Raw genomic sequence first — 27980 nt, forward strand, 5'->3', positions numbered from 1 at the left:
TGAGTGCGATGAAACAGGTTCGAGGTTGCTAGCGTGCCTGGCAACCACTGGTCTCTCGTTGCTTGAGTGCGATGGAACCGGTTCAGAATTACTAGGGTACCTGGAAACCACTGATCTCTCGTTGCTTGAGTGCGATGGAACCGGTTCTAGGTTGCTAGGGGGCCTGGGAACCACTGGTCTCTCGTTGCTTGAGTGCGCTGAAACCGGTTCAAGGTTGCTAGGGTGCCTGGCAACCACTGGTCTCTCGTTGCTTGAGTGCGATGGAACAGGTTCGAGGTTGCTATGGTGCCTGAGAACCACTGGTCTCTCATTGCTTGAGTGCGATGAAACAGGTTTGAGGTTGCTAGGGTGCCTGGCAACCACTGGTCTCTCGTTGCTTGAGTGCGATGGAACAGGTTCGAGGTTGCTAGGGTGCCTGGGAACCACTGGTCTCTCATGACTTGGGTGCGATGAAACAGGCAGGTTGTTGTTTGCTCCAAGTAATGAACCCGATTCTACCCCCGGTTGGTAAACCCACCAGGTATTAGGGATATCACCTACTGGCTGCCCAGAAGATCGAGAATGAGAACCAGAGGGTCCCTCGGTTGGGCGATGCCCCAACCTCCTTTCTGCCCCTCCTCCAGTAGGCTGGGAATACTGGACCGGACCATTACGGCATGCTTGATTCTGAGAAGCAACAACAGTTACCAAAACATGGCTTTAATCTATTATAATGCACCACCCGCATCTGTCCATCATGCCCACTCAGCTGATACAGTTCATCAGATAGCCTTTTATTCACAGTATAAGGTCCCAAAAATGCTTCCGAAACTTAGGACACTTACCTCTCCTCCGAGCGGTGTTTTTAACCCAGACTTTCTCACCCTCAGAATAGTACTGCATGCTCACCTTCAGGTCATAGAATGTTTTCTGTTTCCCTGAGGCTTTTTCTTGATGACGTTGCACAGCACCATGTACTGAGCGCAGCCTCTCTGCTAGAACCTGCACACATTCTGGGACAGAATTATACTTCTCAGGGCATTCTAAATTCATAAGCAAGTCCACTGGCATAACCACCTCTCGACCAAACAATACGTTATGGGGAGTGAACTTAGTGGTAGCTTGTACACTACTGCGTTATGCAAACAGAACATAAGGGAGTAACTCATCCCAGTTATTCTCATTCTCATTGGCAAACACTGATAACATAGTTCCTAATGTCCTATTGAATCTCTCTACTAGGCCATCAGACTGGGGATGATATGGGGTAGTACGAGTCTTATGAATCTGTAAAAGATTACAAACTTCCTTAAAAAGTCTACAATCAAAATTTCTACCCTGATCTGTATGAATGGTGCGTGGCGCCCCAAATCGCAGTACAAACTGTTCAACCAATACTTTTGCTACAGTACCAGCCTCTATCAGGAATTGGGAAAGCTTCTGCCCATTTGGAGAAGTAATCCATGATTACTAAAATATGGCAATGGCCACTAGAGGTAGTTGGGAGAGGCCCTACTAGATCTATAGCCACTTTCTCAAAGGGGCGAAAAGCTTGAACAGGGCACATTGGAGCACGTGGGGCAGTACCTGTAGTTTTAAAAATGTTACATGCTTCACATTTTCCCACCCAGTCCTCTATATCCTTCACCCAACCCGGCCAATAGAACCCCTAACCTTCCCTTCTCCTTCAATTTTGCAATCCCCAAATGACCCCCAGTAATACTATCGTGGAGAGACCGCAAGGCCACCGGTATTAATGACCTTGGTAATACAACCCGGTACTCAGAAGCCAATTGATTAGGATCTCCCAAACATCTCTTTAGGATGCCATCTTGTATAATCAATTGTCCCCACACCCCAAGGAACCTTCCCAGCTCAGGATGATCTTGCAACTCTGGGCGCAGCTCTCTGCCTTTAGTCTTCCACTTAAAGAGTTTGCACAAATCAGGGTCAGCCCTCTGGGCTTCTTGAACATCTCCTGTATCCTGGTTTGCTTGCAAAGCCTCATCCAGTTGGGTTACATAAGCTGGGGCAACAATGGCCACTAATGGTCGACGCGACAACGCATCTGCATTTTGGTGAACACGCCCTGGGCGATGTATAATTGAGTAGTGAAAGGGTGCTAATCGTTCCAGCCACCGTGCCAATTGGCCCTCAGGCTCTTTAGAATTATGCAGCCATCGCAATGACCCATGATCAGTTCGCAAAATAAACTCCTTCCCTAGCAAGAAGTGTCGAAAATACTCACAAAAAGTCACTACAGCTAGCAGCTCCTTCTTGGTAGTAGCATAATTGCGTTCCTGTTTGGTCAAGGCACAGCTAGCATAAGCTATCACTCTTTCATGACCTCCATCCATCTGGGATAGCACCGCTCCAATGCCCATATTGCTAGCGTCGGTATCCAACAGGAACTGCTTGTTCATTTCAGGATATGCCAGGACAGGGGAGTGGGTCAAGCATTGCTTCAGTTCATCAAAAGCTTGTTGACAGTTCATAGTCCACTCAAACTTTGCGCCCTTGTCAGTTAGTCGATGTAAAGGACGGGCTTTAGCAGCAAATTCCGCGACAAAACGCCTGTAATACGACGCTAAACCAAGAAAGCTCCTTACATCAGTGGAGTTTCTCGGTACAGGCCAAGATTGAATAGCATCAACTTTGCTTGGATCAGCTGAAATCCCTTTTCCTGATATGACATGCCCCAAGTATTTGACTTCAGAAGCAAATAACTGACACTTGCTTGGCTTGACCTTCAAGTTAGCTTGCTTCAGGCTCCCAAGTACTTCCCCCAAACGCGCCAGGTGTTCCTCAAAAGTCCGACTGAAAACGATGATATCGTCCAAATAAACCAAACACTTTGTCCACTGTAAATCAGCCAGCACAAGCTCCATCAACCGTTGGAACGTGCTCGGGGCGTTGCAGAGGCCAAAAGGCAAGACGTTAAATTCATACAAGCTGTACCTAGTGGAGAAGGCAGTCTTCTCCCGATCATGGGGGTTCATCTCGACTTGCCAGTAACCACTGGCCAAGTCGAGAGTTGAAAACCATTGTGCTCCGGCCAAAGTATCCAGCGTGTCGTCTATTCGAGGAAGGGGATATGCATCCTTTACTGTGACCTCATTCAGCTTCCTATAATCAACACAGAACCGGAGCTTCCCATCCTTCTTCCACACCAGCACCACTGGAGCCGCCCAGGGGCTGTGTGATGGCCTAATGATGTCACTGTCCAGCATCTCTTGCAGGTGGATATCAACTTCTTCTTGGAGGTGCACCGGCATTCTCCTAGGGCCCATCTTGACAGGTCTAGATGATCCTGTATCGATTTGATGATATACAAGAGAAGTTTTGCCAAGGTCATTATCACCCAAACTAAACACAGGTAGGTATTGCTGTAGTTCTCGTCTAACTGCTTCATATTGTACAGTAGATAGCCCACGATTTGGTAATCCCAACTCCTGAACCAACACATCCACACTAGCACATGAACTCTTATCCTCCCCCTGTTAAAGTTGCATCACTGTCACTCCTGCCGTAAACTCAGCAATAACTGTTCCCTTCCACAACTCCTGTGGTTCCCCCTGCAAATTAGCCACACGAACTACTAACTGTCCACCACAAGGGTGAGCAACAGTTCTAGCCACAAAAATATTATATTTTTCAGTAAAGGTAAAGGCTGGTTCTACTATCCCCTCACAACCTTGACCATATAACCCCCTCACCTCTGCAGCCAACATCCTTTCAGTACGAGCTGGAATAATCACAGACTCACTCAGACAGACCTGCTTAACTACACACTCCTTGAACTTGGACACCAAAGAGAAAGTCCGATTTAAAAAAACACAAGTTTTTGCTCTTAAGTCTATACTAACACCTAATTTAAATAAAAAGTCAGTGCCCAACAGTGCTAGCGTACAAGCATCCTTAACTATCAAAAATTCATGAGACAACTGTAATCCATCAAAATCACAGGAAGCAACCCATACACCACACACCTCCAGTGTCCCATTATTAGCCGTTCTAACACTCTTATTATAAGGGGTGAGAGCAACACCAGGGGAAATCTGATTAAAAAAAGTTTCACTCAATAGAGAGACTTTAGCTCCAGTATCAATCAAAAATTGGGAAGATACTTTTAATATCTTCCCCTCCAAGTACACACCATCTCCCACACTCAAAGAAGGGCAGTACACCTCTGGCCGATTTTCAGATGTAAGCGATTGGGCAGACGAGCGACCAAACTCCCCTACCCCCTCTAGTTTTCCGTCAGTTCAGGACAAACTCTGCTTAAATGCCTCCAACTCCCACAATTCCAGCATTGTCTATCCCCTTGATTTCTCCTAATTCTTGGGGGCGATAACCTCTGAGGCCCATTGTTACGGGGAGGAGGTGACCAGTGACACTGTTCCCTAAACCTTCCCTGACTAACCTCTTTTAATTGGTATATTTCCTTCTGCAACCCCTCTACTATTCCCAACACTTTAGATACTGTAGAAGCAGTTGTTTCCGGTGCATTCACAGTCCGTATAGCAACATCACTAGGGGGGTACTATAGTGTTGTTCTCCAATCCCCTAATCAATTCAATTTCTGAAGCCAGATTGATTGCTTCTTCCAGATTCCTTGGTTTAGCACTACAAAGCTGTATTCTCAGCTCTCCACTGCCTACATGCATTATGAAATGATCACGAGCTATTGTATCTCGGGTATCGACATCAGCTCTAGGATATGCCTTAAAAACCAACCGTCTGACAGCACTACCAAACTCTCTAATACTTTCCTTCACCTGCCGCTTTCGATTTTGCAGTTCAATACGGTAGCCTTCATCACTGGTCTGAGGAGTCAAATACCTCTGCATAGCAGTTTTTAAATTTTCATAATTATCTTGTGCTTCCACTGGCAACCCTTCATAAATTTCTCTTGCCCGGCCTGAAATCAAGAGCCCCATAAATTTAAGTTTAAGCCGATCATCCCAATTATTTATATCTGCCGCCAAATCAAATTGGTCCGCCCAATCTTTCCAATTCCGCCCAGTACCACTAAACACTTCTGGCATAAATATGGGACGAGATATTGTCTCTCTCGCCCCAGTGATATTATTTGAGCTGCCAGGTTCCGACATTCTCTCTTTTCAATTCTCTTAAAAAAAAAAAAGAAATCCCACCGCTGCCAACCAGTGTAACGCTCACTCCCTGTCTACAGGCGAGGTCGTTCGGGTTCGGGTAGCGCAACCGCTGCCACCACCTTTGTTGTCCAGTGAGGTCTGGATATTAGCAATAAAAGCACAAAGGAACCGGGGAGCTCAAAGAATACCAATTTTACACAAGAAATAAAAACCAATGATATTTATTTGCTAGTCTAATTAATCAAATAATAAAAGAACTCCAAACTAAGGTGCTTAATAATAATCAAACTGCAAAATATCAAATCAAACTCACACACTCAAAAGAACATCATAAAACTCAATGTGCAATAACAAACCAACAACAAAATAAACACTCTCAATAATAAATCCACACACTTGCAAAACCCTTGTAGGCTGTGCTAACAACCCAGTCAGCAATCAACACACCCCCCTCTAGATTTCAATAACATACTACAAGCAGACTGCAATAATACTTTATAACGTAATCCTTCAGTTCTAATATCCCACCCCATTAAACTAACATAATTATAATTAATATTTAAAATATAATTTACATGCAGTACTATTCGAGGGGAAAATATCACAACCGCTGAAGGAAGAAGGTTTTGTCTTACTTAGTTTGGTCGGTGAACCTGCACGTCATCTGCGGCAAGTTGAAACAGCCAATTCAAGTCAAGTTCGCTTTTGATACTACATACACCTTCAACACCACAAACGTCCAGGTTTAACTTTCCAAAATCCGTGGCGTAGTATACCACAAAAAAAACCTCTCGAACCCCTTTCTCTCTTTACTTATTTCTTCCTTTCTTTCTTTACTTCTCGAGCGGCACTTAGCTCAGCGCTCCCGTTTCACCTCGCCCCCCTTTGTCTCCCATTTCTCCTATACCTTTATTTCCCCTCCTAACAAGCAACTAATTTACTTGATTAATTAGAATTATCAAGCCAATACAAAACAGGTGACAGACATTACATGTGTAATAGCCAAGGGATTTCTACATCTCATTAGCAGAGCAAGATTCTCACAGACTTGACTTTCACTCAGATGAAGCACCAATTAACCTCCCACAAAACTGATGAGAGCACTTCCTCTCTCCATTTACTTCCTGTATTTCAGGTCGTAGGACATAGTAAAGGGGAAGGAGGGGGTGTTTACTCTTTAAAAATGATGGATTTCCCTCAGTACAATATAATCTGAGCAATGCTATTTTTATATCGACTGCAAGTGGAATTCTATAGCCTTTGGTATTTTCATTGCAGGAAACTATTTCTCTTTTATACTGAACAGATTAGGAGGTAAACAATACTGCCTCTCTCCTTATCAGACCACACAATACAGCAGACAAAGATTTATCTGTAAATCCTGGTCTTTGTGACATGGTCCATTAAGTAAATTATTCTTTAATGTCCTTAATAACCTTTTAAATATTCAAAACCATTTCCACCTACAGCATTGAAATCCCCTCATGCAAAGTTCATCACTGAACTCATTTTAATTGACCTAGAATTCACAATTGTGTTTTTTCTCCTTTTTTTATATCTTCCACTGGAGAGCACATTACAGAGGTATCAACACTTTGGAATGGTTTTGATGTAAACAATTGTCCTCTTTCTGAGAATTACCAAAAAACAAGACAATGATTATGTTTTAAATAGTTTTTATTATTAATACTGACTGTACATACCATGCTTTTCATCCTCCCCTATGTTGGAATGATTGCTTGACCTTAGCAATATATGAGAAGAGTTCTGAAGAGTTTCTCTAAACGTTATGGTACACATATTTAGCATCCTTTACATCATATCCCTCTTTTAATGTAATGTACTTGGTCCCTAGTCTCCATGTTTATCCATTAAAACAATTACATTAAATATAGGGGCTGAAGTAAGGATAAGTGTAGTACAAACAATTGCGCCTGCAAAATCCAAATTGCTCTGCGGCCTACGTAAGCTTAAGAGCAATGCAAATTACTCAACACACAAATAATGAGCTGCAATCATGAGTGACACCTGTGCATCGGGGTATTTAGCAGCCGCCCTTACAGCCCAGATTTGAGGTGAGTCAGGAGTACAGAGATCAGTAGGCACTGTATGAGATTTGTAGTGCACGAAAATCAAACCAAACAAAAAATATGTCAGAGGAAGGGCAGCAAAGTCCTCTTGGCATACGGAAAATAAAAGAAACTTTTTCTAAGGAGGAGCTGAGAGTCCTTACAGCTGAGGTCACTCATCATGAAATTGAGTTATTTGGAAAAGCCTCAGCAAACATCAGATGCCAAAGAGGCCATATGGTTCTCTATAGTGGAGAAAGTCAATGCTGTTGGTGTTACCAGAAGGACAGTCAACCAGGTGATGAAAAGGTGAAATTCAGCTATTAGGTCTAGGATAACCTGTGGAGTGAGATGACAAAACCTTTCCACCGCATCCTCCGGCATCCCAAAGAAAGTGAACCTGGGTTTGAATATGTGTGGTCTTCTCCGTCTTGCCCTTCTCCCCTGAAGGTTTTCCTGCCTGTCCTCAACAAGAGCCAAGAGTCACTTGTTATATATGCACAGCAGCCATCCTGAGGCCAATGACAGGTCTCTGCAGGTGTGTGGTTTTATACAGCTCTTAATTACTCACTTCTACAATGATCTGCACCATGTAAGAGAAGGTGGAAAGTTTTTCGAGGGTCAGCAATTGCTCAAGTGCAAGGCTAAATCCTTACATCTCATAATTTTTGTGCCTGCTTGGTATTCCAGATCCCCGCCCAATTCCATGCGCTTTTCTTCATTTGAATAAAGGGCAGCAGTGTGGAGTAGTGGTTAGGGCTCTGGACTCTTGACCGGAGGGTTGTGGGTTCAATCCCAGTGGGGGACACTGCTGCTGTAAGCCTTGAGCAAGGTACTTTACACTGATTGCTCCAGTAAAAACCCAACTGTATAAATGGGTAATTGTATGTAAAAATAATTTGATATCTTGTAACAATTGTAAGTCGCCCTGGATAAGGGTGTCTGCTAAGAAATAAATAATAATAATAAATATCATTTAAATGGATCAATGATGGCAAAGTGCTAATTTGATAGTGGGTGCAGAATGGTAGTTCAAAACCATTGTTTACATACGCCACATTTTCAGTGGTCGTTAAAGTTCCACTTCCACTTACGGCCGGTAAACACGGTTTGCGTTTGCAAAATGCTGATTTGGGCCGTAATATGGGTGTTTTGCAGTCGCAAATCACTTCCTTGCATCAGCCCAGTATTTCGTTTTTTTTGTTTAAATAGGGAAATACAGACTAGTTTCTGAGGTATATACTGTTTAATAGGCATGTTTAATATATACAATACGTTTTTTTTTTATTAGGTACAGTTTTCCTATATTTTGATATCAGATATTTTGCATTTAATATGTGCAGTTTTCATGTTACAAAAGCAGGTCTTTTGCGTTTAATACATACAGTTTAATATATACAGTACCGTTTTATTAAGTAAAGTTTTCCTGTTCCATGGGTAGATATTTTGCGCAAATAAGGTACAGTAATTGACAGTCACGATGGCATTTGTGACATCGGGCAGGAAAAACAGTTGCTGTTTACTTTTATTCTATGTTTTTGTTGACCGTACTGCAGGGGACAAATGGGGCAAGTCATGCTGCGCCAGCATCAGAGATGCAGAGCGGTTCCTGGAACAGCGGGCCAGCCTGCTTTCCAGTGTCCTCTTAGCAAAATGAGCGCAAGAGCTGCAAGAGCTGCGGTCTTCAACTGCCCCCTCTGCATGCTCCCTGCTCAGGCAGTGGATGCACCTGTCGTGCCTATCCTCTGCTGGAACATTTCTCTTACAACCAGCACAAGAGTGAAACTCAGTCATGGTGCAAGGTTGCAAAAATAGTTCAGCTGTGCAATGTATACACAATAGAACAGATAGTAAGCTGACTGGTGCTGAAAACTGGATCAGTCCAAAGCACTGGTAATGGTCCTGGATCAGTCCAAAGCATTTCTATTAGATTGAGATCTAATGATTATGAAGGCCAATCAATGGATATATTTTTTAATTCTATTACACAGGGCGGGAACCAGGGCTGCGAGAGGAGGGGAGTGTTTTGCAACTTAGGATTTGAGGCTCAGCCTCTAGAGCAGGGGAGACAGAGAAAAAAGGACGGGCCGGATTCCAATCGAGAAAGCCTTCCCTATGGAGTCGAGGCTGGCCTATCGGCCTCCAGGCCTCTGAAACATAGAGTTCTCTGACTTCTCGAAGAGTCGTTATAGGCTCGGCCTCACAACTGGGTCCCAGTTATCGACCGGGTTCAACCCTCAGAGGACGGAACGGCTCATACGAAGCCTTGATGTAAGTAAGAAAAGAGAATCTTAAAGAACACAAATAATTGTTAGTTATGGGACTCGAGCACTAAGAGTATGAGGGCCACGGCCCAGGAGGCAAGATAAAGCACATGAGCTATGAAAGAATAGTGTGGCCGGTGGTCCCTTCTGACTGCACGAAGAACCTGTGGAGTTATGGGAACTCTAGGTCGGGGAAGTGAGAATCACTTTCCCCCCAAAAAGATGGACCAACGGCTCCCCACTGAACCCGCACCTGTGAAGACAAACAAAGGCCGCGTACCAATGTATACCATAAAAGCAAGAAGCGACAAACATTGACAAACAAAATAAGTAAACAATTAAATGGTTAAGGGAACTAGCTATGTGATGGCCATCTGCTCAGCGGAGAGGAAAAAAAACCCTCTGTTAGGAGGAAAACCTCTGGTGGTCCTGGCGGGCATGCTAGCTATAGACTGATGTGCTGCAGTGATATCAGACGGCAGCAATCGGATGTATTACTTGACTGCTGAAGAGGACCAATGCCCCATGGTCTTGATCAGGCAATGGCTGATGCGGGCTCTCGCTGCTGAAAAGGCTGCGCCAATCCTAAAGGAGTGTGTGGTGTGGAATTGGAGAGAAAGACCTGCTCTGATGACAAGAGCGGTGAGGTGAGAAGAGAACCGATGTCTGGTAATGGTGCTTTTGGAGCAATTATAGGAAGTCTGGAAGGAGATGCAGGGGGGACATACTGTTGGGACGGCTGCATTATTGTAGATGCTTGGAAGACAGCGATCTTGAATGATGAAATTGTGGGAAACTGATATCCAAACAATTGAAGATGAGCTGCTGGAACTTCATTCCTTGATTGTTCCAGTGTTGCAGCAAGGTGTACCATGTTCTGATGTCTAGAGAGATGAGATGCCAACCATCCTATGTGTTAGTTAATACAGGATCGATCAGCGGTTTGCTACTATCATGTCTGCTTGGAATGGAAAAGGTGAACTCACATTCAGAGATTTGGGTTTCACAACTCCAGTCATTCTCCTAATAGTGGAACTCCTCAAGACAGATTTCCACTCTCGTACCACGTCTCTCACCATGTATTAATGCTTGTAGTATTTAAGAGGATGAGCGGACATATTTGATGGGAATTAGCGTTAGCTGGAGCATTGGAAGCTCTGGAGGAGGGTTTCTTGCTTCTGAAAGATATTTTTACATGAGAATCCAGGTTTTTTGCAGTTGAGGCAAGAGCGAGAAGGCGTGATATGAATGTTCTGCCTTGGGAATAATGCGAATTGCGAAATTGAAGTGGCTGAAGGGAGATAACAGGTTGCATTTAGAGACTGATTTTGATACTTGGAAGTTGTTAATGAACTGATGAATGTGTTCCAGGATTGTCTAGTGGGAGGCTGGCTTCAGATTTGACAGTGTCCCAGGTGATTCCAAGGAATTCTAGTCTGGCCGATGGTTTATTTTGAGAGTGGGATGCCTACTGAAGAAAACAGGGATCGCAGATTGAAGATTGCTTGAGCGAGGGGGTCCAAAGGTGGGGATATAAGGAGAAAGTTGTCTTCCCCGCAGATCCCAAACAGGTGGTGGAGGGAGGAAGCGTATGTGTGTCTATTGCCGCGGGGCGGTGCAGAGTGTGTGGTGTAGAGTGTATGTGTGTCTGTGACCGTGGGGCGGTGCAGAGCGTTAGTGTGCCTGTGACCGCGAGGCAGTGTGGAGAGTGTGTGTGTCTGTGACCTCGGGGGGTGTGGAGCATATGTGTATCTCATGTGTGTGAGGCAACATGTATGTAGCAGATATAAAGGTACATTTATTATTGAGCAACGCCATACGCTCGCTTCCAGCCGGGATGTTGATATTGTTGTTGTGCAGGGTTTTTAAGAGTTTGGCGAGTGGTCAATTCTTATAAAATAGCTGCTCCGGAGACTGAGTCTGCTGGCAGCGGCGTTTTGATCTCCGTAGTGTCAGGGCAGCAGGTCTAGTTGCTGGGTAGAGATCTGCCTTAGAAGTAGACGGTACTGAGCTTTCATTGGAGAAATGAATGAGATATTTTGAGGAGAATCCGGCAGGGAGGTTTCCTGCAACGTATGCAAAAAAGCTAACGCAAGAGAAAAAGCTGAGCTGTGACTGGGTGTAAATAGCGAAGTCCTGGTTCACGCCCCCTGAATTTCACAAAAGTTAACATTAAATGCAATGAAAATGTGCCAATACTTCTGTCATTAACAAATATTTTAAATTGCTTATGCTTTTTTTAAAGATTGTTTATTAAACCACCAGATTTTTTTATTTTTTATTTTAGTCTTTGTCATATTAATTAGTTGCTAATGCTTGTATTTAACATGTTTTCTTGAATTATCTTATATTAAGTATAAGATGCCAATAGGTTTGTCTGTGACTATATCATGTATTAAAAAAATACATGTTTGCAAAAACTGCACATTTGAGGCCTATATAATGAATGAACATGCATGGTGGAGAAAACGTAAGGAACTATTTTGTTAGCTACAAATACTAATTCACCTCCCTCCAATATTTCACAGATAATACAAATAATTCACAGTTCTCTGTTCTGCATACATGATAAAGTAAAACCAGGTTAATGTTATTTTGAATTATTGCTCCTGCTTAATAGCTGTTAAAAAACAAAAGTTTCTTTAGGGATGGTATTGAACATAAACCCTGTGGGAACATTAACCTGCTAACTTTCCTTTATGTTTGTTTTAAATAACAGTCATATATTCTCTTGCCTCTTTTTTAAAACAAAAAAAAAACTAACTAAGACCTACATAGCCTATATATTTAAGCCATTGTAGTTTGTGGTCTGCTTAACTGAGCTTAGCTTCTTTAAGTCACTAATTATTTTTACATTAGCTAGATGAAACCAGTATCATGTATTGTGTATTTTATTGTGGTTTTCTTTCAATGCGGCCCTTCTGGCATCCTCTGAACCTTTCCAGTTTATTTTAATTTTAAATCATTTAAAGACAAAACCAAAACCATACAAAACATATATACAAAAAAGTGGAGGGCATAATATATAGTTAAAATGGCATTATATGTGCTGTAACATTTGTCTTCTGAGAAGTAGCCTTTCAGGTGAATGTTAGGTAGGAAGACAAACAGCAGGGAAACTTCCCTCGACTGTTTCTTCACGAGCCCAGGCAGCTGAAATAGTAGGTGGGATGGGGAGTTTTTAATAGTCATCTTAAGACATCATAAAGTCAAGGTATCCTTCCTGTGCTGGACGCACTTTAACTTACTTCCTACTGCTGACGTTATTCTCGTGACAGCAGGTCACAGGGAGGTGCAGATCCCTCTGGAGAAAGACACTCGCTCTCATGGACCAAAATAGTAACGCAAGTCCGCTTGTTTGACAAACACATGATAAAGAAAACATCCTTACATCCTGTCTTGCTGCCAGCTTTCAAAAGGTAAAGCACGTCTGTATTAAACTTCCCAGCGGGCTCCTGCACTAATTCCAGTGTTTGAGGTCTAATGTTGGCAAAGAAGCAGGGATACAGAAGCTTTGATTTATCTCACTCAACCTCTGAGACTTTATCAAAGTGAAACCGCTCATGTTAAGGCCCAAGAGTGAAATATCAGCTGCTTCCTGTTGCTTTGTTTTCTCAGCCTGAATGCTTGAGATGTTAAGGTCTTGCTACTGCACTTGTCCTGTTGTCTCTGCATGGGGCTTATTATTATTATTATTTGTTTATTTAGCAGACGCCTTTATCCAAGGAGACTTACAGAGACTAGGGTGTGTGAACTATGCATCAGCTGCAGAGTCACTTACAACTACGTCTCACCCGAACGACAGAGCACAAGGAGGTTAAGGGACTTGCTCAGGGTCACACAATGAGTCAGTGGCTGAGGTGGGATTTGAACCGGGGACCTCCTGGTTACAAGCCTGTTTCTTTAACCACTGGACCACAGGCTTAATTGTTTATCTTAAGGGAGATTCTCCCTTGTGTTTCTAACCCATTGCTATGTACTGTGTACAAGCTAACAGTCAAACCTGTACAAACTGTGGTAAGTGGTTTAAATGTCATACATTATCAATCGGATTAAGGCTTGCAAACACTTTCTTTAGTGGTAACTGTTGACTGATGCTTCCCTAGGTAAGAAAGCTAGACTACCATTCATCTTATGGAAATGAAAAGACACTTTTGACACTTTCTGTTCTGGTAGTTATCAAATGAATAATAATGGATCATTCAATTACATTCATAGAAAAATTATAGACACTGTATTAAGCTTGCAGTTTTAGAAATTCACAGGAAAGCAAAATGCGCAAAAGCCATCGTCATCGTCATGCAGGAGCCAAGATGCTCAGCACAGTGCGTGACATCTTTTTTGCACTATGTTTATGTTTTTATAATATGTCAATGGTGTCCTGATTTGTGATAGTATTCCCCTCCCATTGTTTGCTTATAAATCTCTTATCAGATAGTGAGCAGAGCTTGCCAGGTGTTTTCAAAACAATCTTAATCTTACTTTGTAATGATACAAGTTCCATTCAAACAGTTCCTGAATCTACTCATCTCTGGAACATGTTCTTTATCAAATGCCACGCAATTTACCCTTATTATGTACTGTATATTTAAAGTATTTAATGATGGGTTGCGTCATATTTAGTCACAGGGTTTACACAACTTCTTTGGTGCGTTTTGACAAGTTGAAGCTCATACTGTGTTAGTGCAATGCTGAATTGGGTGTGCATGATTTCTATTTGTCTTTCTGCTTGTGCAACTGAACGGTACAGGAACAATTGCACTTATATAAAGGAAGTGTAACGGGTGTTTTAGCTGTTTTAGATCTGACTTGTAAAGAGTTTCTTTATATTGACACTTCAGTCTGTCAGATTGTTTTGCATTGCATTTTGGGGAACATACACCTTTCGTTCTATGCCACCCATGTTTCAGTCACTTCTCTGCAAAACAACAGGGGCAATAAAATATAATCTTTCATTGTGAGACATTACTATGAAAATTTGACAAAAAACGACTAACATAGGGCAGAATCAAGATCTAAAGCAAATGATCTCTGAGATTGTGTAATCCCCTCCCACTGCTTCTTGTTGGGCAAAAGGGAGTTTCCCCTCCCAATTTGTTTCTCTTGACTGTGTGTCTGCTACTGGCTGCAAGATCGATAACAAACTTGAAAGGGTGTAATCATCATTGTTTTAATGTGTGTCCTGAAATGATCTCATTAAAAAAACAATCTTCCTTAAATAATATATGGAGAATCAATACATTTGAGTAATTAAGCCGTGATAAGAAGAGTATTTGAAAATGTGTTACCATATATCTGCTCTACAGATTCAAGGTTGAACAACCTCTACGGACACCCTGCGCTTTGGAATTTGAAAGTTCTGTTCACCCTCTGATTAGGAGCAGCAAGGAGCTTCCAGGTGCATACTTAAGGCATATTTCACATACAGCCATCTACAGCGATTATGTCACTGTAACCAGACAAGCAGATAGGATATAAAGATATGCCTGTATATTTTACAGTTGACCATCAAACACAGAGAGGGAACTATTGCTATTTGATAAGTTATTTTTTTGAAGGACAAAGTGTGTCATTAGGGGAAGCAGATGGGTGCTTAATGACAGAAAGTATGTGCTGCTGACAGAGTTTCACAAAGTTTGTGAATGCACTGTGAAATCATGAGGTTGTGCATTACACAGTATTTAACTGATGGTGTTATTTCTTTTGCAATGTAAGGGCATTGTTAATTTTGAGCAATATAATTAAGCAATAGAACTCCAAGTAGAGGGCCCCCCTCGTTCAGCTCAGGCATTTAACACAATGAGAAGGGCCTTACCAGACGGTACAGCCCTCTTATGAGGGTTCTATTGCTATTAGAAAATGGATGTGTTATAAAAAGTAACATTTAAAGTTTTTCTGTTATTTTTTTACGTGATTTCATGCAGCACTAGTTTTTGTTACTAATGAATACATATGTTCTTATGTTTTCCTCAATATTCAGCAAGCAATGCGGTTTGCTCACAAATAATTATGTGGTGTGCTAGCCTTCAAGCTTCAACATCTCAGTGGTGGACGATGTCGCGTCATGGACATTTCCAATAGCCTAAATAATAACTCAATATTAAAAAAAAAATCTACTGCTTACATGGAGCTGTTCTTCAGTAAGGATTTTCCTCTCATTCCCCACCTCTGTCTCCACCACCCCCTCCCGTATCTCTACCTGTCTGTCTGCTATTTCCTCCTGGATGCACTCGCATCACCTCAAACTCAACCTCTCTAAATCTGACCTCCTTTTCTTTCCCTCCTCCCCCTCCTCTGATCTCTCTATCTCTGTTCCTCTGGAATCTACCACACTCTCTCCCTCCTCCTCAGCTAAGAACCTCGGACTCACTCTGGACCCCTGCCTCTCTTATTCCCAGCACATCTCCACTCTGGCACGCACTTGCCGATTCTTCCTGAGCAACATACAAAAAATCTGACCCTTCCTCACCAACTACGCCACCCAGCTCCTGGTCCAGGCCCTGGTACTCTCCCGCCTAGACTACTGCAACTCCCTCCTGGCTGGCCTCCCTGCGTCCGCCACCCATCCGCTCCAGCTCATCCTGAACTCCGCTGCTCGCCTGGTGTTCTCTCTGCCTCGCTTCTCCCACGCAACTCCACTGCTCCGCTCACTCCACTGGCTCCCGATCACCGCTTGCATCCCACTCGCATCCACTCTTGTACTCGCCTACAGATGCCTTGATTAGACTTCACCCAGCTACCTCCAGACCCTCATCTCTCCCTACACCCCCACTCCACCTCTCCACTCCTCCTGCACTAGAAGACTAGCTGTACCTCCTCTACGCTCCCCTGCCTCCAGAGCCAGCTCCTTCTCCACCCTTGTCCCGCAGTGGTGGAATGACCTTCCTACAGATGTCAGGACTGCCCAGTCTCTGACCACCTTCTGGCACCTCCTCAAAACTCACCTCTTTAGACAGCACCTGTAGAACTCCTCTGTTTTTCCCCTGGGACACTTATCACTCTTCCTTAATGTGCTTTACTTGCTCTTACCTGCTCCCTATTTTGCTGCATTTAATCCTGTACTTTAGAGTACTGTAATCTGTCACAAGTGTTACTTAATCTGTAGTATTTTGTGTTTAATTATATCCTGACGTAACTATCACTGACACTGTTATCTGCTCCGTTATTGAATCGTATTTTGTCATATACTTGTACATGCTAGAACCAAAGTCATTGTATTTTATCTTGCTCTTAATTGTATCAATATTTATACAGTGATTCTTGAAATGTATTTTTGTTTATAACTGTAAGTCGCCCTTGATAAGGGCGTCTGCTAAGAAATAAATAATAATAATAATAATAATAAATAATAATAATAATGCCTTGCACAGCCCCTTTTATACCCTTAGCTCTGCCCCCATATGTAAATACACACATCCTATTGGACCTCAGACACATACTTTGGACCAATGGGAGCACACACAGACAGGGCCAATCACAGAGGAGACACAAACGCACACAAGCAGGCTAGAATCACACAAACAGAGGTAAACAGAGTGGTGGGAAATACACAGTGGGAATCACAATATAAACCAATCCAGTTTCTATAAAGTCCAGCCCTACTCCTGGCTACAAATACTACAAAAAAAATACTACAAAAAACTACAAAATGATATCACAAAAGTTTACCAGAAGCCATAACAGTATTTCATGATAGATTTCGAAATGTCACATTTTTTCGTTAAGTATCATTGGTAAACTACAAAGCGGTATGTAATTTATTTTTAACGTAATGTAGCGTTCCACATCGACTGACCACCCAGAGACACTCCAGACCACATTTCTAAGGTACAAATAAGTATTTATTGTCTAAAATTAGGATTTCGCAGACATTTTGCGGACCTGTTTAAACATTAAATAAACCTAAGTAGACAATATTTCAGAGCATTATAAAAGCCTACAAATAGTGGTACTTGCTTCCTTACTAAAACAGAATGCTGTCATTTGTTAAAGGCAAGCATGCAACATCCCCCAGCAGTTGCTGCCAACATTCTCTGTCTGGTGTGGACTTGCCCATACATTGAGACTGCACGTTCTGCATCCACTGAATTGGTTGGAAGTGTAAGGCAAAGTTTTGCCAAGTTATACAAATGTGGAAATCGGTTAGAAACAGTCCCAAACTCGGTTACACAAAGGTATCTGGGATTTTTTTAATAAAATCCATATATGCAGCACATTCGTTGTCATGTTATTTGTCCCATCCAATAATTTATTTTATTAGTACCGAGTCAGAACAAAGAAAACGTGTCTATTCGGGTCTAAAATTCTAACTGCGTGGTGGCTGTGCTACCTGTAGTACTGATTTAACTTGGCTACAACCGACATGAATACTTTATGTATTCGCTGACTTTCCATTTTGCTTTCTGAAAGCTGTTTATTTTACGTTCTTTTCAGCAGCCTCTGTAGTAGCCTTTCGTTTAATGTGTGATTCTGAAGCTAAATAGCGATTGAGCGTATTTTCTCCAAAGACACATTACAAGCTGTGCAAAGCAATTACCTCCAGTACAGTTTCTTTGGGAAATTTCTTGACACGATCATCATCCGAAATATACTTTGATTTTTTTGCTTTGTCGTCCATTTCTGGTATTTTACCTCCATTGCTGAAAACTAGATTTTAGAAAACTAAATCAAAACAATGCAACACTGACTTTGTCCCACCCCTTACTGTACAGTACAGGTCACAGAAAAGCCAGTACAGATGCCCTGATTCGGCTGATTAAAACATTGTCATTTGAGCAGTAAACAAGAACGTTACCCTTTGGAGTATTTTTTTGTAAATGTTATTTGCCTAAGGACTTTTTTTTTGTATAAGTGCAATACACACAGGACGACAAAGAAATAAAAAAAAAGCCTATCTACAGAAGGAAGATACGTAGTTTGCGTCGCCTGCGTTGTGCAGTAGTTCATTTAAATGAGGTTTCTTTTTTCTCTCCGTACTGGAATGCATTGGCCCCTAAAAGAGGTGAATTATGCGGTGACCCCTCAATGTCCTGATTTCCGCGAAATCGCGATTTAGGTAGACCCCTACCTATATAATCATTCCCTTATCTTGCCCACTTGGGAGTCAACCTCCTATCATAACCCCAAATTAAACCCGCGAGAAACACCCATGGGACACCCACTTGTCAATGAAGACCCCCATAATGTGCTATAGGCAGTCCCCAACACAATTAGTATCCCAGACACACACATTGGTGTGTGTCTATGTAGAACCATCGTGGGAACAGGTGGGTCCCTAATCCTGTTTCCCCTTTTACCCCAAAAGCGGTGATAGCATGTTACACTGTTTACTCATGTTACACTATTTACAATGACAACCTCCCCCAACTCCCAATGTCCTTGGCAGCTGAGGCTGTCAGTATCGCCCTGGGCAAACGTGGTGGGTAGGGGACCCATCTGACAGCAGAATGGGCAGTCCTTGAGGCCCTCCTCTGTCTGTGCGGGGCAGCAGAAGCCCTCACCGGTTGCGGCTCCTCCACTGGAGCATTGTGCCACTCCTCCGCTGTGAGTTGCATGTCTGGTTCTTTGGCTTCCTCCCCTGGAGCAGCGTTCAGCATCACAGGGGTCTGAAACAGTAGCCCTGGGAGAAAGAGGAACATTAACAGGCTCCTGGAAAAGGACAGGCAGGTCATTTGGGGGATCTTCCCTCTCAGACAGGGACACCTGGGTCTCATTCTCTTCAGGCTCTCCAGGACGACAGGATGCTAGCCAGTCCTGATGAAGCATGACCTTTCATCATCTTCCCTTAATCTGCACCCAGTAGACAATGTCTGAGAGCCTTTCCAGCAACACACAGGGGCCCTCCCAGGTGAGCTTTGGGCTCCTGCCCCTGATCCTGCGTGTTGAGTAGACCCACACCTTGTCCCCTGCTTCACGGATAGTGATCAATATAGGAACGAAAAATAGTGTGTGTTTTTTATTTATTTTTTTACCTGCAAAAACTCACTAACATCAAATCCAAATCATGCAGTGAGTTTGTAACTTTTATTATATGGGAACAGCCTTGTTTCTAGCAGTTCAACTTTTCAGTTGATGTTCTCGTTCTCCCCAAAGGTGAGTAACTGTACTCCTGCTAAGTTGATACCTGCTCACATCATCAGAGTAATCCGAGTGTCTTTCTGGGAGGAACGTCTTCCAATATATCTTGATGTACAGTGCATACAAGCACACCGAAGCCTGCCATTTTCTCCACTTAGACAACGAATATGCTACAAACCCGATTTTTATGTTTTCCAACCAGTAAGTAGCCTATCCTGTTCCGACGAGTTAACAATGCAATTTAATGTATGTGTTACAAATAACAAAATGCTTAAATTACCTAATTATTGGAATATTAAGCAAAGTTATTTTATTACTATTGCTATAGGCTTAAATACATGTTCCTAAACACAGAAATTATGCTAGGAAATGATACTGTTAAAACACATCTCCTTCTCCGCCTGGTCTGAGGCATGTGTTAATTATGATGCCAGTAAGCATGGCCGGTCTTAGACTGTGCGGGGCCCTAAGCAGTGATGATCAAGTGCGGGGTCCAGAACATCAAATGAATGCTACAGTAGCAACCGTATCTTAAAGTTAGTATATAGGTGCATCATGTAATCATATACACCTACATGTACTAACGTTAAGATACAATAAATAATATTAATGATATTAAAATGTTAATAAATACTTATTTCAGTTCATTTGTTAGACTTTATTATTTTATATAATTCACAACTACAAAGCACTCAGAATTCCAGTCTATTTCAAACATATCACATATTAACTTTTTCTAAAATGACCATGCCCAGTAGCCTATTGAAAAATACCGAACAGTATTAGAAACAACAGTGCTGTATAATATATATATATATATATATATATATATATATATATATATATATATATATATATATATATATGGATTAGATTTACATTAGCTGCAACAACTGATTTGGTTTTAACATAATATGTATTATATGTTAATAACCGAAGCATGAGTAATTTTCAATCAACAAAATGTGCTTATAAACTAGCAAAGCTTAACTTTCACTGTAAATGAAGAGGCTTGCGAACACAAAACATTATTTTACAATGTATTGTTACCTGTTAAGTCTACTATTGCCCACATACCGTTATCAACTTGCTGAACAAAGATTTAATTGTCAAATGTGTAAACATGCGCTGCACGAACCTTCTCTCCTGTGTATGTGGATGAGTATGGGTGGCTCATGTGAGAAGTCCAGAGCCAATGATAAACAGTATCTATGGTTGCTAAGAAATAAAAAAACAATTTAAAAAAAAATAAACATGTCTACTGACGCCAGAATTTAATGTTGCTGATGGTATATGAGGTACCCTGGTGCTAGAATCTAGCGCCACATTTGCACCCCTGAGCATGGGGCCCCCTAAAGAATGGGGGCCCTAGGAGGCCGCCTTGCTCGCCTTGTCCAGCCCTGAAGGTAAGGGTCAATTAACAGCACAATACAGATTTATGAATTAGACGAATAATATATTCATAAGAAAATTGATCTCTAAGGGCACGTTATTCTAACGTCACAATGAGTGATGTTTTTTGACGGTAAATGCATCACCCGATGAAATACTGTCATGTTAAACACTATTACTGGCACTATAAAGGGAATGGCAAGTTTCATGAATACGGGCCTGTATGGTTTTTATACAGCTTTGTAAGTTAGATGTAAATAAAACTCAGAATGTAAAAATGATTGTAAAAGGATAGTGTCAGGAATGAGACTCAGAGTCAGGAATAGATGCAGTTTAAATCACAGTTGCACACATCAAATTAAACAAATAACAAAGACAAACAAACAGAGCCATGGTGGCTAAGAAAAAGGTTTAAACAAAAGAATACTAAACACACCCTGATGTCATGCTGGGCAATTGCCTTCACTGACCGATTCTGAGTCAACACTCTACAGCACAGTTTAACACAGGTTACACTCTCCTACACACCAACCCCAAACAAAGCATATTCCCCTCCTTAAATACAATGTGGCTGAAGCCTAATTAACTATTAATCATTCAATTAAGGCTCCAGCCACATTCTCACATGCATCATGGCAGGTAGGACTTTAACCCCCTCCTTGCCAACCCTATATTCTCAACACACACACACACACACACACACACACACACACACACACACACACACTATTTACATTTAGAGCTTTCGCCCTGCCACAATGATATCATTAAACTGTACTAGTTTCTAGAAGAACAAACAAACAAAAGTCCATTGCTGATGTTTACATGGTAATTAGTATACCTTTTTATATTGTGGGGTACTGAAGACAAACAGCTGTTTTCTGTGTGTGTGTTTTGTAAGAAACTTACTAGGATGTTGCTTTTAACCCATGTTTTCCCATAAATCTGTGTAATGTTGGCAATGGCTTTAAGAGGTCAGGCAACATGTCCCATAGGCCTTGGGCTAAACTGGCAAAAGCATGTTTACCATATTCTCTTTTTAGCATTTGTGGAGTAGGATGCTCCAGTCACTGTTAGTAGCCTTCTCTATACTGCTTGTTGCAATCTGAACTATGCAGAGGAATATGGTGTACAGAAGTGAGATCAAGGGAGCTAAAACACTGTTTTCTACAACAAACTCATTACAGGAGTAACACAAAGTATGTGGAATGCCTCAGAGCATAGTTATATCTTTAACTTACAATAGTTCTCTTTTGCAAATGGATATCTGCAAAAATATATTGCTATGATAGTCCATGAGCCAAGATCCTAAATGTCATCAGTCAGCACCACCTGTGGAGGAAAATTCTAGAAATGGTTTTTGAATAGGTATACTGTATGTCTCTAGATGATTTTTACATGTGATAACCTTTGCAGAATGGTAGCTTAGTGGTGGTAATCAGCTGCTTAATAAAGACACCAGCACAGCTGACAAATGACATCTTTCTGCATGGTTGCTGTAATTAGAGTTTTTAACCTACTGATTTAACTTAATGAACATACATGATAATTATACAATGCAGACATTTGGAGAAATGGTTCTTATAACCATGGCATTCACAATACGACATTTTAACTGAAGCGAGAGAAACTTGCCTTTTGTGTTTGTCAGAGATACAACAGTCTTATATATGATATTACATTTTAAGAGTTTACAGTTAAAGGTTAGACACTTATAGAACAATAAACTGTATTGTATTATCATCATCATCATGAACATCTTCTTGCATCATTCTTCCTCATCATTCTTCAGGTTTGCAGTTTTACACTTTTACACATCCCCTGGACAAAGCCGGCTCACTCATTCTCCACTCCCAGAATGAACACTGGTAAGTACCTGCTGCACATACCCTTACTAACTCCTCCCCCTACGCTGCCTGCTACAAACTTGAAAATATCCTTTTTCAATTGTTGCTCTCTGACTAACAAATCTCTGCTTTTCAGTGAACTTATAACCGATACCAATCTTGATCTTCTCTGTCTAGCTGAAACCTGGCACTCTGTAAATGACATGCACTCGCTGCATCTAGCCCCCCCAAAGGGCTATTCCCTCTTTGACAAACCTCGCCTCACTGGCCAAGGTGGGGGCACTGCTGTTATTGCAAATTCTGTGCTCACTTCCTCAGTTCTTTCTTTGCCTGCCTTTTCTTCATTTGAGAATCTCGCCATCAAGCTCCCTTCTCTCATGTCCCTCATCCTTGCTGTTATCTACTGTCCACCTAAGAGCAACTCTGCTTTTATTGCCGAGTTTTCAGAATTCCTCTTCCTTGTCTGCACTTCTACTGACAAAATCCTCCCCCTAGTGACCGACTTCAACACACTTCTGGACTGTCTTGGTCTCAATCTGTCAACGTCCCCACTCAAAAATTGATATTTGGTAGCCATTTTGAATTTGGCCGCAATATTGGAAAAGCTACTTAAACACGCCACATAACCATACAAACAAGCCTGTATAACTCAAGTTGTGCCACCCCAGGTGGTGCTGGTTATCACTCTGGCTCATGGACAATGAAGCCTATTTGAAATTTTAAAAATCTATGATTAATCATAATAACATTGGATGGAGAATCGCCATCCCACAGCACAGGACAAACTAATTATACAATTCTTGGAATTTCTATTATAGTTAGAGCAAACAGAAAAGTCTGGAAGTATGATAGGGATCAAAACAGAGTTGGAATAAAGTCAGAATTTTAGCACCAAAATGTTTTTTTTTTTTTTTAATTATTATTAGTTTGTTTTTTAAGTATATTAAATTGAAGTATATTTAAGTGTAAAGCTTCTGGTGTTTTATTTGTTAACAGCATGATAAAAGCAGAACCCAGTTTTACCCTGTACTGTGCTTTTAACCCCCATAAATTGCAACAATTAACCAAAAAATCTGTATTTTTTTACATAGTAAAATAAAATCTTTTTAATTTAATACCATTACATAGCTTACCACAATGCAGGGGTGGCAAATTCAGTTTTACAAAGGTCAATATTGTAATTTATATCTGGTTAAAAAAAACAAAAAAACATTTACACTTTTTGTTTTTACTTATTTGTTAGACCTCACTACAAACTCTTTCCTAAGGGATCTCTGATTTTAACGTATGGGATTCTTCTAGTGCAAGCAAGCCAACAACTACTGCCAGCTTGCACCTCCCTGTATCATATGAATCTGATTTAAAAGACTTTTGGACAGCTGGATAAAACAGGGCTTATATTTGACACCCTGGGATGGATAAAGATACAGAAAGTCACAATATGTGAAAGCATATTTAATGTGACATTTTGAAAGGATGGCAGCAGTACTCAAATTGAATGACTTCATGCATTATTCTACAATTAGCCGAGGTAAATAAAAAATAAACTTAAATGAACACCAGTACAAAACAATTACAAACGCTGTCTAAATATGTTACACATAACAATTTTTTTTTAACATTGAAGAGATTATACTTTTTTTTTGTTGATTATTTAACGATTTTTTTTTTTTACTTTGTATTCTTTTTATACTGATTGCTATGAGCTACAGTATTTGTTGGCAGCCTAATTACTTTCTAGTTTGTTTCCCAGATTGGTTTTGTTGTGTTGTACAGTATATTAGTATTGGCTTGACTGATGGAAAATGCCTGTGAGAATGGTTTCTCGTTCTGTTCCATATGCCATATAATTGTTATTCTGGAGGTGGGAATTGTGATTTAAATCAGACCTGGCTTTCTCTCTCTCTCTCTCTCTCTCTCTCTCTCTCTCTCTCTCTCTCTCTCTCTCTGAGGATTGTGGGAGGAGCCTGCAAGCAGGGTTTGTGAGCTGTGTGAGAGCCGTAGTGGTGAACCGTATCGCTATTTACTTATATATATATTTATTGAACTTTTTTTTAAAGTATTTTTTTGTAATCTTAATACTTTTTAAACGTTTTAGCCAGTGTGTGCCCAAAGATGGGCTCCCACTCCGGTGGGTTGGGGGGGCTTACTAGGCGCCACGGTTTTAAAGTTTTTTCTGAAAATAATGATTCTCTTGAAGATATGTTGCTTGCCGCGGGGGCAGGTGGTTGGTTTTGAAAAGATCAAATCCGCCTCACGGATGAACAAAGCTATAGTCGTTTTCCTTAACCAAGAAAATCTGGTTAACTAAATTATGTTGAATGATTCTTTGGTAACAGTAACACCGTTATCTACGCCTCTTACCAAAGTAATATTGTCAAATATTCCCCCTTTTATTAATAATTAATTAATCAAAAGAGAGCTTTCCAGATATGGTAAGATAATGTCACTGATCAAAATGACTCCCCTTGGATGTAAAAAAACAGATTAAAGACGTCATGTCTTTTAGTATTTGTACTGCTTGATAACCTGGAAAAAAGTTTAAATGTAGCCTGGCGTTTTAATATAGAGGGCAGGGATTGTGTTGTTTTTGCCAGCACGGAGGTTTTGAAATGTTTTTCTTGCGGGGAACAGGGGCACCTTAAACAGACCTGCACCAAGCTACAAACTGAAGCAGGGACAAATATTAGTAGTGGTGACGGGGAGGCGGCCGGGGTTGTTCGGAGAGCGGAGGTGGAGGAGCCGCCGAGACCTGAGCCGCAGTCCCGGAGGAAGAGAGCGGAGGAGCCGGGTACCAGCGCGGCTGCAGCCGAACTGGGGGCTGCAGCACCGGCTGACGCAGACAAGGAGGGGGTGTACACTGCAGTCGTTAAAAAAAAGAAAACTTAAAAAAAGAACATCCCCTTCTGCTGCCGCCGACCTGGCAGCGGGTGAGGAGGAGTCTGCATGGGGGCCACTTATGGTCTCTCACGACAGCGGCATTGGGTCTCAACCCTCTGTTGTGGTGGAGCCGAGCGTCGGGTCTGAAGGATAAGAGAAAGGCGGGCCTCAACCCACGGATCTCGTGTCTGAGGACCTGGTGCTGGAAGGGAGCGGTGTTGGGGGGATAGCCTCGGGGCTCAGGTAGGCCCTGTTGGCATTCCCCGCCCCCAGTGATGAGACTCCTCAGCCTGCTGGGTCGGTAGCGGAGATGCCGATGGCTGATGGAGATTCTGCGGGCGAGGAGGAGGACGGATCAGCGGGATCGGACGAGGATTGATGGGAGGACGGGCTCTCCGACACCTCGCAGCTCTCTGATATCACGCCCAGCCAAAGGGGGAAACTTGATTCACTGAAAGAGATTAATGATTTTCTTGAAAGAAGAAAAAGTAAGAGGCGAGTAGACATTAAATCCTTCTTCCCAGACCAGAAACTGTGTTCTGCAGACTTAATATTAAAGGAAATTGGAAAACCTTAGCCGCATCTAAACATTTTTAATGGCTAATTTTATTAAGAAAAATTTTGTTTTAATGTGTTTGTTATTTTTAAATAATCTATTTTTATAAATGGAGACAATTATTTTAGGCTCTTTTAACGAGAACGGGTGCAGGGATTTTAATAAAAGAGCACAATTATTTGATTTTTTAAACAGCAAGCATTCAAACGTGATTTTATTGCAGGAGACACACTGAGACAGCAGTAATCAGTCTCACTGGCAGTCTGAGTGGAGGGGCGACTGTATTTTAAGCCACGGTTCTAATTTTAGTGCTGGGGTTGCTGTTTTATTTTCTCCAGGATTTGGAGCGGAGATTTTATCTATTGAGGAGATTCTTCAAGGTCGACTTTTAAAAGTACAGATAAAACACGCTGGTATTGATTGTATTAATATTTATGCACCAAATGTTGGGGAGTAGAGGATTTTATTTTTTTAAAAAGCTCAGTCAGGTACTCGGGGGTTGCAGTATGGACAATTTCCTTGTGGTGGGGAGAGATTTTAATTGTACTATGGATTTTAATAAAGATAGAAACCATGGGAACCCCATCCCCAATCTGTCAGGGAGCTGGCCACTGTATTAAATACTTTTGACCTGGTTGACATTTGGAGGATTTTTCCTCCTACAAGTAGACAATATACATGGATCAAATGTAATAAAAATCAGCTGTCAGGGGCACGCCTGGATAGGTTCTATACTCCACAACAGCATATTAACAAATTCACTAAAAGTAGTATTGCACCCAGTAGCTTTTCTGATCATCATTTTGTTTCCGTCACTGTTTCACTACCAATCAAATCACATACAAAATCATATTGGCACTTTAACAACAATCTGATACAGGACAAAAACTTCACTGATTATTTTGAATTGTTTTGGAAAAATTGGCAAAATGAAAAAAACGAATTATAGTAGTTTAAGACAGTGGTGGGATATAGGGAAAATTAGAGATCAGAATAAAAGCTCACTGCAACACGCCTGAGCTCCACAGGACTGGAGACTTCTCTCCCCCGGGCAGCCGCAGACAGCACATTGTCTTGCGCTCTGCTGTCTTCCTCTCTAGGCCGAAGTGTTGTGAAGATTAATAATGGTCTGACTGTCCCCTTCCCTTCACAAAATGACGATAATAAGACGCCAGGCCCAAGAAGCTACGTACCTCCATCACAGTCCTGGGGACCGGCCAGTCCTTTACTGCAGCCACTTTAGCAGGGTTTGTGGCAAGGGCATCTGCCTCATTGACGTGTCCGAGGAAGTGCGTTTCTCTTCTCAGCAGATTGCACTTCCCCAGGTGAAGTTCCACGTCCGCTCCCTGGATGCACTCAAACACAGTCTGCAAGTTCTGCAGCACCTCCAGGAAGGTAGCGGCGTGCACCAATAGGTCGTCCAGGATGCAGTGATCCTGTATTGCCGCCAGCCAGAACTCATGCTGGATCGTGAAGTTCCTGAGCTAGACTTCCAGGCGCTTTCGCCCCAGCATGGAAGCGACCTGGCCGGTGACACTGTGGAGGCGGACTTTGGTTGGCGTCCAGCCTCCCAGCTGTCCATCACGTTTTTTGGGTAGGACCCCGGGCCTCAGGATAGAAATGGTGGAGCCAGTATCGACCAGGGCTTTGCACTGGACCCCATTGAGGAGGCAGGGTGCTTGCAGGCTGTTACCCTGGCCAACACGGCCCACCATTGCCACCGTGTCGCTCTCATTGTCTCTGCAGGTGATGGAAACAAGGTGGCGGAGCTCTGATTTCATTTTCTGCCAGCTGTGCAT

At 42.0% G+C, this 27980-nt stretch overlaps 1 pseudogene; it reads right to left on the reverse strand.

Annotated features, from left to right (window-relative positions):
* Positions 1-146: 146 nt before the first annotated feature.
* LOC117972238 (uncharacterized) lies at positions 147-27980 on the reverse strand (annotated as a pseudogene).

Source organism: Acipenser ruthenus, chromosome 4, assembly GCF_902713425.1.
Source record: "Acipenser ruthenus chromosome 4, fAciRut3.2 maternal haplotype, whole genome shotgun sequence".
In the NCBI taxonomy this organism is placed as follows: domain Eukaryota; kingdom Metazoa; phylum Chordata; class Actinopteri; order Acipenseriformes; family Acipenseridae; genus Acipenser; species Acipenser ruthenus.